Source organism: Pan paniscus, chromosome 5 (assembly GCF_029289425.2).
Source record: "Pan paniscus chromosome 5, NHGRI_mPanPan1-v2.0_pri, whole genome shotgun sequence".
NCBI lineage: Eukaryota > Metazoa > Chordata > Mammalia > Primates > Hominidae > Pan > Pan paniscus.
This window is the reverse complement of record NC_073254.2, coordinates 140,528,272-140,539,552: the sequence shown is the minus strand read 5'-3', so window position 1 is coordinate 140,539,552 and position 11,281 is coordinate 140,528,272. Positions and strand designations below refer to the sequence as shown.

Genomic DNA, 11,281 nt, shown 5'->3' with positions numbered 1-11,281 from the left:
CTCAGATGAGAAAACTAAAAAACAGAGAGTTGAACTTACAGCTAGTTAAATGGCAGAGACACAATTTAAAATCCAGTATTCAAGCTCTAGAATATATACTTGTAATCACTACGCTATGCTAACTTACAATACATATAAATTGTTATTACAACAAAAAATATAATGAACAATGTAGTAGCCATTTTGATGCCCCCAAAATAATTCCACCTGTATATCTTCCAGGAATAAGGGTAGGATTGCATTTTCTGGCTCCTTTGTAAGTATGTGCTGGTTCCATGTAATTCTGGTAAATAAATTCTGTATATTGTTTCCAATAATATGTAATTGCCTGTGTGAGACTGACATAGAGAGGGATATAGTTTACATGGCGGATTCTCCATCTGTTTGGGTTCCTTATCAACTACAATGAATAGAGGTATCTGTCAGTCTGTGAAGGAAATATAGTTGAACAAAAATCAAAATTATATTGCTTTGAGGCACATAAATTTGAGAACCGCTTATTAAAAACAAACAGTAAAATTAAAACACATTACACGTTTCTAATACAAGTGTAGCAAAAAGTTGTAAACAAAACATGCTAAGAAAAAAATGTTAATCATTCTACAAACTTTCACCAGCATAAAATAAAACATAAATATTTTTATAATACATCATTTTATACTTATTTCATAATTTCATGTGTCTCAGTACCATTTGTTAACATCATTTGCTGACAAGTAATTTCTTGCTTTCTTCACCATTGTTAAGTAAAAATTAAAGTGCATAATGACAAAAGACTAGCAAAACAAAATGGGTATGCAGTTTACTACCAGCGGCCTAGCTCATTTAAAACAACAAAATTTTCATCCCAAAATAACTTAATCCATCAAGTAGATATTAGCCACTCACTATAGGCCTGTTTCTACTGGTCTGGTAATTAGGACAGATATTTTAAATTATTTTTTAAAGTAGCCAGATAATTTTAAGATGTTTCAGATTATATTTTATATATGAACTTTAGATAGGACACCTCTAAGATTGGAATAACAGTTTCTTGAGCCAACAAATGTATCACTGCTAATCAATATGTCCTTATCTTTTGAAATCTTCTAGTGCTCACTTTGGCAGCACACACACTAAAATTAGAAAGATGCAGAGAAGATTAGCATGCCCCCTGCACAAGGATGACATGCAAATTCATGAAGTGTTCCATATTTTTACAAACTCCTGGACACATACACCCTCCCAAGACTGAACCAAGGAGAAATTTAATCTCTAAACAGACCAATAATAGCTCTGAAATTGAACCAGTAATAAATACCCTACCAACCAAAAAAAGCCTAAGACCAGATGGATTCACAGCCAAATTCTACCAGATGTACACAAAAGAGCTTGTACCACTGCTACTAAAATTATTCCAAAAAATTGAGGAGGAAGGCCTTCTCCCCAACTCATTCTATGAGGCCAGTATCATCATGATATGAAAACCTGACAGAGACACAAACACAAAAAGAAATCTTTAGGCCAATATCCTTGATGAACACTGATGAAAAAATCCTCAAAAAATGCTGGCAAACTGAATCCAGCAGCACATCAAAAAACTTATACACCATAATCAAGTAGGCTTTATCCCTGGGATGCAAGATTAATTGAACATACGCAAATCAATGAATGAGATTCATCACATAAATAAATAGAACTAAAGACAAAAGCCACATGATTATCTCAATAGATGTAGAAAAGGCTTTCGGTAAAATTCAACATGCCTTCAAGTTAAAAACTCCTAAGAAACTGGCCGGGCGCAGTGGGTAATGCCTGTGATCGCAGCACTTTGGAAGGCTGAAGCGGATGGATCACTTAAGTCCAGGAGTAAGAGACCACCCTGGACAACATGGTGAAACCCCATCTCTACTAAAAATACAATAATAATAACAACTGGCCATGGGGGCGTGCACCAGTAGTCCCAGCTACTCAGGGGACTAAGGCATGAAAATCACTTGAACCCAGGAGGCAGAGAATGCAGTTAGCCAAGATCTCACCACTGTACTCTAGGCTGGGCAACAGAGTGAGACTCTATCTCCAAAAACCAAAAACAACACAAAACAAAAACAAAACTGTCAACAAACTAGGTATTGAAGGAACATACCTCAAAATAATAAGAGCCATCTATGACAAACCCAAAGCCAACATCATATTGAATGGGCAAAAGTTGGAAGCATTCCCCCTTGAAAACCAGCACAATGTAAGGATGTCCTCTCTCTGCACTGCTGTTCAACGTAATATTGGAAGTCCTGGCCAGAGTAATCAGGCAAGTGAAAGAAATAAAGGACATCTGCATAGGAAGAGTGGAAGACAAACTAACCCTGTTTGCGGACAACATGATCTGATATCTAGAAAACACCATAGTCTTGGCCCAAAGACTCCTTAAGCTGATAAACAACTTCAGCGAAGTCTCAGGATGCAAAATCAATGCACAGAAATCGCTAGCATTCCTATACACCAACAATGGACAAGCCAAGAGCAAAATCAGGAACACAATCCCATTCAGAATTGCCACAAAAAGAATAAAATACCTAGGAATACAGCTAACTAACTATGGAGGTGAAAGATCCCTACAAGGAGAGCCGCAAAACACTGCCCAAAGGAATCAAACAAATGGAAAAATATTCCATGCTCATGCATAGGAAGAATCAACATAATTAAAATGGCCATACTAATCCAAAGCAATGTGTAGATTCAATGTTATTTTTAACAAATTATCAATGACATTCTTCACACAGCTAGAAAAAAACTATTTTAAAATTCATATGAAACAAACAATAAAAGCTCAAATAGCCAATGTAATCCTAAGCAAAAAGAACAAAGCTGGAGGCATCATGCTACCCAACTTCAAACTATACTACAGGGTTAAAGTAACCAAAACAGCATGGTACTGGTACAAAAACAGACACACAGACCAATGGAACAGAATAGAGAGCCCAGAAATAAGACCACACAACTACAACCATCTGACCTTTGACAAAGCTGACAAAAACAATCAATGGGGAAAGGACTTTCTACTCAATAAATGGTGCTGAGATAACTGGCTGGCCATGTGCAGAAGATTGACCCCTTTCCTTACACAATATACTTAACCCCCTTCCTTACACCATATATAAAAGTCAACTAAAGATTGATTAAAGACTTAAATGTAAATCAAAATTATGAAATCCCTGAAAGACGAACTAGGCAAAACCATTCTGGGCATAGGAACAGGAAAATACTTCATGATGAAAATACCAAAAGCAATTGCAACTAAAACAAAAATTGACAAATAGATCTAATTAAACTAAAGAGCTTCTGCACAGCAAAAGAAATTATTCAACAGAAAACCTACAGAATGGGAGAAATTTTTTGCAAACTACGCATCTGACAAAGGTCTAATATCCAGCATCTATAAGAAACTTAAATAAATTCACAAGAAAACCAAACAACCCCATTAAAACGTGGGCAGAGGATATGAACAGATAGTTTTCAAAAGAAGTCATACAATAAGCATATTTTAAAAAGCTGACCTGAATCTGAATGTTGGCCTGCCTTGCTAGATTGGGGAAGTTCTCCTGGATAATATCCTGCAGAGTGTTTTCCAACTTGGTTCCATTCTCCCCGTCACTTTCAGGTACACCAATCAGACGTAGATTTGGTGTTTTCACATAGTCCCATATTTCTTGGAGGCTTTGTTCATTTCTTTTTATTCTTTTTTCTCTAAACTTCCCTTCTCGCTTCATTTCATTCATTTCATCTTCCATCACTGATACCCTTTCTTCCAGTTGATTGCATCAGCTCCTGAGGCTTCTGCATTCTTCACGTAGTTCTCAAGCCTTGGCTTTCAGCTCCTTCAGCTCCTTTAAGCGCTTCTCTGTATTGGTTATTCTAGTTATACATTCGTCTAAATTTTTTTCCAAGTTTTTAACTTCTTTGCCTTTGGTCTGAATTTCCTCCTGTAGCTCGGAGTAGTTTGATCGTCTGAAGCCTTCTTCTCTCAACTCGTCAAAGTCATTCTCCGTCCAGCTTTGTTCCACTGCTGGTGAGGAACTGCATTCCCTTGGAGGAGGAAAGGCACTCTGCTTTTTAGAGTTTCCAGTTTTTCTGCTCTGTTTTTTCCCCACCTTTGTGGTTTTATCTACTTTTGGTCTTTGATGATGGTGATGTACAGATGGGTTTTTGGTGTGGATGTCCTTTCTGTTTGTTAGTTTTCCTTCTAACAGACAGAACCCTCAGCTGCAGGTCTGTTGGAGTTTGCTAGAGGTCCACTCCAGACCCTGTTTGCCTGGGTATCAGCCACAGTGGCTGCAGAACAGTGGATTTCCATGAACCGTGAATGCTGCTGTCTGGTCGTTCCTCTGGAAGTTTTGTCTCAGAGGAGTACCTGGCCATGTGAGGTGTCAGTCTGCCCCTACTGGGGGGTGCCTCCCAGTTAGCCTGCTCGGGGGTCAGGGGTCAGGGACCGACTTGAGGAGGCAGTCTGCCCGTTCTCAGATCTCCAGCTGCGTGCTGGTGCTGGGAGAACCACTGCTCTCTTCAAAGCTGTCAGACAGGGACATTTAAGTCTGCAGAGGTTACTGCTGTCTTTTTGTTTGTCTGTGCCCTGCCCCCAGAGGTGGAGCCTATAGAGGCAGGCAAGCCTTCTTGAGCTGTGGTGGGCTCCACCCAGTTCGAGCTTCCAGGCTGCTTTGTTTACCTAAGCAAGCGTGGGCAATGGTGGGTGCGCTGCGGCCTTGCAGTTTGATCTCACACTGCTGTGCTAGCAATCAGGGAGAATCCGTGGGCACAGGACCCTCCGAGCCAGGTGCGGGATATAATCTCTTGGTGAGCCGTTTTTTGAGCCCGTAAAAGCGCAGTATTAGGGTGGGAGTGACACGATTTTCCAGGTGCTGTCTGTCACCCCTTTCTTTGACTAGGAAAGGGAACTCCCTGACCCCTTGCGCTTCCCGAGTGAGGCAATGCCTCGCCCTGCTTCGGCTCGTGCACGGTGCGCTGCACCCACTGTCCTGCGCCCACTGTCTGGCACTCCCTAGTGAGATGAACCTGGTACCTCAGATGGAAATGCAGAAATCACCCGTCTTCTGCGTTGCTCATGCTGGGAGCTGTAGACCGGAGCTGTTCCTATTTGGCCATCTTGGCTGCCACTGGAGCTGGTTTTTTGAAAGGATCAACAAAATTGATAGACCACTAGCAAGACTAATAAAGAAGAAAAGAGTGAAGAATCAAATAGACGCAATAAAAAATGATAAAGGGGATATCACCACCAATCCCACAGAAATACAAACTACCATCAGAGAATACTACAAACACCTCTACGCAAATAAACTAGAAAATCTAGAAGAAATGGATAAATTCCTTGACACATACACCCTCCCAAGATTAAACCAGGAAGAAGTTGAATCTCTGAATAGACCAATAACAGGAGCTGAAATTGTGGCAATAACCAACAGCTTACCAACCAAAAAGAGTCCAGGACCAGATGGATTCACAGCCGAATTCTACCAGAGGTACAAGGAGGAACTGGTACCATTCCTTCTGAAACTATTCCAATCAATAGAAAAAGAGGGAATCCTCCCTAACTCATTTTATGAGGCCAGCATCATCCTGATACCAAAGCTGGGCAGAGACACAACCAAAAAAGAGAATTTTAGACCAATATCCTTGATGAACTTTGATGCAAAAATCCTCAATAAAATACGGTAAACCGAATCCAGCAGCACATCATAAAGCTTATCCACCATGATCAAGTGGGCTTCATTCCTGGGATGCAAGGCTGGTTCAATATATGCAAATCAATAAATGTAATCCAGCATATAAACAGAACCAAAGACAAAAACCACATGATTATCTCAATAGATGCAGAAAAGGCCTTTGACAAAATTCAACAACCCTTCATGCTAAAAACTCTCAATAAATTAAGTATTGATGGGACATATCTCAAAATAATAAGATCTATCTATGACAAACCCACAGCCAATATCATACTGAATGGGCAAAAACTGGAAGCATTCCCTTTGAAAACTGGCACAAGACAGGGATGCCCTCTCTCACCACTCCTATTCAACATACTGTTGGAAGTTCTGGCCAGGGCAATTAGGCAGGAGAAGGAAATAAAGGATATTCAATTAGGAAAAGAGGAAGTCAAATTGTCCCTGTTTGCAGATGACATGACTGTATATCTAGAAAACCCCATTGTCTCAGCCCAAAATCTCCTTAAGCTGATAAGCAACTTCAGCAAAGTCTCAGGATACAAAATCAATATACAAAAATCACAAGCATTCTTATACACCAATAATAGACAAACAAAGAGCCAAATCATGAGTGAACTCCCATTCACAATTGCTTCAAAGAGAATAAAATACTTAGGAATCCAACTTACAAGGGACATGAAGGACCTCTTCAAGGAGAACTACAAACCACTGCTCAATGAAATAAAAGAGGATACAAACAAATGGAAGAACATTCCATGCTCATGGGTAGAAAGAATCAATATCGTGAAAATGGCCATACTGCCCAAGGTAATTTACAGATTCAGTGCCATCCCCATCAAGCTACCAATGACTTTCTTCACAGAATTGGAAAAAACTACCTTAAAGTTCATATGGAACCAAAAAAGAGCCTGCATCGCCAAGTCAATCCTAAGCCAAAAGAACAAAGCTGGAGGCATCACACTACCTGACTTCAAACTATACTACAAGGCTACAGTAACCAAAACAGCATGGTATTGGTACCAAAACAGAGATATATATCAATGGAACAGAACAGAGCCCTCAGAAATAATGCTGCATATCTACAACTATCTGATCTTTGACAAACCTGAGAAAAACAAGCAGTGGGGAAAGGATTCCTTATTTAATAAATGGTGCTGGGAAAACTGGCTAGCCATATGTAGAAAGCTGAAACTGGATCCCTTCCTTACACCTTATACAAAAATTAATTCAAGATGGATTAAAGACTTAAACGTTAGATCTAAAACCATAAAAACCCTAGAAGAAAACCTACGCAATACCATTCAGGATACAGGCATGGGCAAGGACTTCATGTCTAAAACACCAAAAGCAATGGCAACAAAAGCCAAAATTGACAAATGGGATCTAATTAAACTAAAGAGCTTCTGCACAGCAAAAGAAACTACCATCAGAGTGAACAGGCAACCTACAAAATGGGAGAAAATTTTTGCAACCTACTCATCTGACAAAGGGCTAATATCCAGAATCTACAATGAACTCAAACAAATTTACAAGAAAAAAACAAACAACCCCATCAAAAAGTGGGCGAAGGACATGAACAGACACTTCTCAAAAGACGACATTTATGGAGCCAAAAAACACATGAAAAAATGCTCACCATCACTGGCCATCGGAGAAATGCAAATCAAAACCACAATGAGATACCATCTCACACCAGTTAGAATGGCAATCATTAAAAAGTCAGGAAACAACAGGTGCTGGAGAGGATGTGGGGAAATAGGAACACTTTTACACTGTTGGTGGGACTGTAAACTAGTTCAACCATTGTGGAAGTCAGTGTGGCAATTCCTCAGGGATCTAGAACTAGAAATACCATTTGACCCAGCCATCCCATTACTGGGTATATACCCAAAGGATTATAAATCATGCTGCTATAAAGACACATGCACAGGTATGTTTATTGCGGCACTATTCACAGTAGCAAAGACTTGGAACCAACCCAAATGTCCAACAATGATAGACTGGATTAAGAAAATGTGGCACATATACACCATGGAATACTATGCAGCCATAAAAAATGATGTGTTCATGTCCTTTGTAGGGACATGGATGAAATTGGAAATCATCATTCTCAGTAAACTATCACAAGAACAGAAAACCAAACACTGCATATTCTCCCTCATAGGTGGGAATTGAATAATGAGAACACATGGACACAGGGAGGGGAACATCACACTCTGGGGACTGTTGTGGGTTGGGGGGAGGGGGGAGGGATAGCATTAGGAGATATACCTAATGCTAAATGACGAGTTAATGAGTGCAGCACACCAGCATTGCACATGTATACATATGTAACTAACCTGCACATTGTGCACATGTACCCTAAAACTTAAAGTATAATAATAATAAAATAAAATTAAATTTAATTTAAAAAAAAGCTGACCAACACTGATCATTAGAGAAATATGAATCAAAATCACAATGAGAAACCATCTCACACCAGTAAGAATGGCTACTATTAAAAAGTCAAAAATAACTGGTGCTAGTGAGGTTGCAGACAAAAAGGAACACTTAAAAACTGTTGATAGGAGTTAAATTTGTTCAATTATTCTAGAAAATAGTTTGGTAATTCCTTGAAGATCTAAAAATAAAACTACCCAGCAATCTCATTACTAAGTATACACCCAAAGGAATATAAATCATTCTATTATAAAGACACATGCAATGTATATGTTCAGCTCAGCACTATTTACGATAGCAAAGACATGGAATCAACCTAAATGCCCATCAATGGTGTACTGGACAAAGAAAATGTGATACATATACACCATGGAATACTATGCAGCCATAAAAATGAAATCATGCCGTTTGAAGGCACATGGATGGCACTGGGGTTATTATCCTTAGCAAACTAACATAAGAATCAAACACAGCAGCCTGTTCTCACTATTAAGTGGGAGCTAAATGTTAGGACACATAGACATATAAAGCAAAGCAACAGACACTGGGGTATATCAGAGGGTGGAAGGTGGAAGGAGGAAGAGGATCAAGAAAGATAACTAATTGGTACTAGGCTTGATACCAAGGTGACAAAATAATCTGTACAACAAACCTCCACGACATGGATTTACTTACATAACAAACCTACACATGTACCTCCTGAACTTAATATAAAAGTTTAAAAAATCTTATATTCCTGGTCCTAAGTAATATGTGCCTGTACAATTTAAAAATTTTAGGTTTATATAAATTATAAAGCCCCTAGTTTTTATAATGAAGTAAAAAAGATGGATTCCCCCTCTCCCCAAAGAGGACAGTTTTATCATTAGGGATAAATAATTAGAAATATATCAAAATTATTTTAGTTACTTAAACATTTATTTTATGGGGAAATATCTATGCAGAACTTTTAAAAAACTGTTGGAAAATGATACATTTCCTCATAACTGTTTTTGTAAAGTCATGTTTCTCAATTTTTGAGGTTATCTGTTAGCTAATAGATTTTATGAACAGAGTAATCCAAGTCATGTCACTGGTAAAATTCTGGACAAAATATTATCCAAATAAGATAAGTTTAATTTTCCAAGGGAAAATTGCCAACAAAAGCACACCATATATATTATACTTTCCATTCCCACAGGAAAAACAATTACAGTGTTTACTGTGCAAATGAGAACACCTCTCCAATTCTCCCATAGCTCCTTGCCATTTGGAAGCAAGAGCCTTATGTATTACTACCAAAGCTATTTCCTTAAATTATTTTACAACTTTACTCTTACAGACAATGGAATATATTCTACATTTTATTTTTGTAAAAAGAAACATAATAATTGTAAGAAGAGTAAAGTTTGTGAAGCTGGTCATATGCTTCATTTATTGAGGAAAGATCTCTTCAATTACTAGAATTGATGAGAAGATGAACTAAGTTACAGAAATGTGAATATAGATCATTCCTTATTAATGGAAATGAGAGTGACCTAAATATATTATTAGATAATCACATGATGATAATGAACATTACTTATGAATAATTTTTGAGATTGGAGAGAAAGGAAATGGCCTCCCAAACCCTTTCTGGGGGAAGGTTTTATTTTTGTATTTTTTTCTTAATGGTAAAAGGCAAACATCGTTTCCCCTTTGTCTCTTGTTTTCCTCTAATTTATTTATTTATTTATTTATTTATTTATTTTGCTGTATATAGGCAGTGTAGGGAAGAGCAAGCGAGAGGCAGGAAATATTTGAATTGTAAATAAAGGTTGTTTAGGGACAAAAACAGGAGGAAAAATTTATTTTACTATCTGTCCTGTACCTTAATCTTAAAAAAAGTTGTTTTGAAAATTGCTATTTGCATACTCAATGTGTTCATATGCTTCATCTGAATTTTCACATAACTAAATTTAAAAGTGTACAATATGTGAATACTTGTATATCAAATATTGTAAAATAAAAATTTATCAATGGAACAGCCAGAGCATTCTGGCCTCCTAGCTGTGGTAGCCCCTATGGGGAATAAATGGAAGGACTCATGATTTATGCTCTACAAGAGCTTTATAGAGATTAAAACATTCAAGATGTTACTCAACCAAAGACTAACATGAGTTGCTTGTTGAATAAAAGTAGTAAACAGCACATCCTGTGATCCTAGAAGTCTTGTTCTCTTGGGTCACTTTGCCACTGTTTCAGTCCAATATTCAAAATTTATAGTAATGGATTAAAAGAATTGCTTTAAAGTTATCAAGACTTAATTTAAGACCAGGAATATTACTTCTCAGATATGAAATGGACATTACTTATCCTCTCTAAATTTTAGTTGCCTCATCTGCAAGATGCAGATTATGATAGTAGTTCTTGCTGGAATTTTGCAGAATCAAATATGATAATTGTAAAAATGTTTAGCTCAGAGCCTCACACATGGTAAATATTCAAGTAAATATTAACTTCTATTATAATAATTCATATAGAATGACTCTGTTTTGTTTACTGCCAGACATGATTTCATTCCTGATGAGTCTGCACTATGTGTGTGAGGGGGAAATAGATATACGTGTATTGGATTATTACAATTGCATAGTGGTTTAGATACCTATGCTTAAGCCAACAATGATAAGGAACAATACGTTGTCCATTTTTAGTTTTCCTGTTCCAGAGATAGGCTGTTCTTTAGCCAGTGGTGGCCAACCCATCAGATATAGAGTGCTTTGGTAAAGATTCTCCAGAGAAACAAAACTAATAGAATGTGTGTATGTGCCTGTGTGTGTATTATAAGGAATTGGTCACATAATTATGGAAGCTGAAGAATCCAGATACAGGATAGTCAGTGGTATAGTTCCATTCCTAGTCCATGTTGGAAGGGAGAAAGTGACCAATATCTCAGGTCCAGGACAGTAAGGCAGAGAGAGAGAAAATTCTTTCTTACGTCATTTTTTATTTTATTCTGGTCTTAAAAGAATTGAATAAGGCCCACCCACACTGGGGATAGCAATCTGCTTTACTCAGTCTATTCATTCATATGTTAATCTCATCCAGAAATACCCTCACAGACACAACTAGAAATAATGTTTAACCAAATCTGTGGGTCCTGTGGTCCA

General features: G+C 37.8%; 1 non-coding gene across 1 annotated transcript; it reads left to right on the top strand.

Moving 5' to 3' along the window:
* Nucleotides 1-1,091: 1,091 nt before the first annotated feature.
* On the top strand, nt 1,092-1,198 carry LOC112440157 (U6 spliceosomal RNA). Its single transcript, XR_003028345.1, has one exon. It is a non-coding gene; the product is annotated as a U6 spliceosomal RNA (small nuclear RNA).
* Nucleotides 1,199-11,281: the final 10,083 nt, after the last annotated feature.